The sequence below is a fragment of the Pteropus alecto genome, unplaced genomic scaffold (assembly GCF_000325575.1).
Source record: "Pteropus alecto unplaced genomic scaffold, ASM32557v1 scaffold21, whole genome shotgun sequence".
Lineage (NCBI taxonomy): Eukaryota > Metazoa > Chordata > Mammalia > Chiroptera > Pteropodidae > Pteropus > Pteropus alecto.
The window spans coordinates 25113487-25114428 of record NW_006436282.1 but is presented as its reverse complement, the minus strand read 5'-3'; the positions used below and the strand labels follow the sequence as shown (position 1 = coordinate 25114428).

The window sequence follows — 942 nt, the reverse complement described above, 5'->3', positions numbered from 1 at the left end:
TCCCTTCATCTTTCCAGAATAGAGCTAAGGGGAGTGAAATGAGCACTTCCAGGGACTGTGCATAATTTCCGCTTTTAGACTTGTTGAGTCCCCAAGGAGCCGTGTCACTCCTGAAACAGGATTTAGTTGTGTCCCTTGCAATTAGGGTTGGTGCGTTTTGATGTTGTAGAAAGTTTTAGTTTCGTTTAAATTCTATTTCCCTTTATTATTTATTATTTTTTCCCCCTCCTACAGTGCCTGGTCTTCCTAGGTGGTCTCCCATCCAAGTACTAACCAGGCCCGACCCTGCTTAGCTTCCGAGATCGGACGGAATCCGGCTTGTTCAGGGTGGCATGGACGTAGACTCTATTTCCCTTTAAACCGTGACCCGCGGATCTATTTTTAGCAACGTAGGAGATAAGCACAGCCGAGGGTGACTAAGGGAGGGAGCACTTACCTTGTGAGTGAAGATCGTTCGCGTTGCAGCCCACATGTAGCTGAGAACCGAGTCGTCCGGATCGCCCCTCGGAATCGCGATTACGACACCGAGGTCTTGGCCCGCTCCTGCCCTTCCTTTCTGCACATCTCTGCGCCCCGCGGCTCGAGCGCTCCAAGTTGGTGACCACAGATACAAGTTTCGGTAAAACGGCCAATAAAATGCTGGAACACTAGGTGGCGCCAGTGCCTAGCCGATCTGCGCCTGGACGCCCGCATCTCGCTGGCATCCAGGGTCGTGCACCGCGAAGGGGCAGCCCCTGGTGGAAACGGTGGCCGTTGAGTGCAGCGGCATCCCAGCCACTGTCTCCGCGAGCCCCCGCCCCGCGTCCCCCACACGACCCCCACACGCTGCCACACTCTCCCCACGCGCCACAGACCCCCGATTCCCCCGCACGCTCCTCCGGGACCCCGTACATCCTGACCCTCATCGACTCCCCTTCACGCTCCCCACGCCCCTACTTTCCC

General features: G+C 56.5%; 1 pseudogene; it reads right to left on the bottom strand.

Moving 5' to 3' along the window:
* Positions 1–225: 225 nt before the first annotated feature.
* On the bottom strand, positions 226–344 carry LOC112479828 (annotated as a pseudogene).
* Between the last annotated feature and the right edge of the window lie 598 nt (positions 345–942).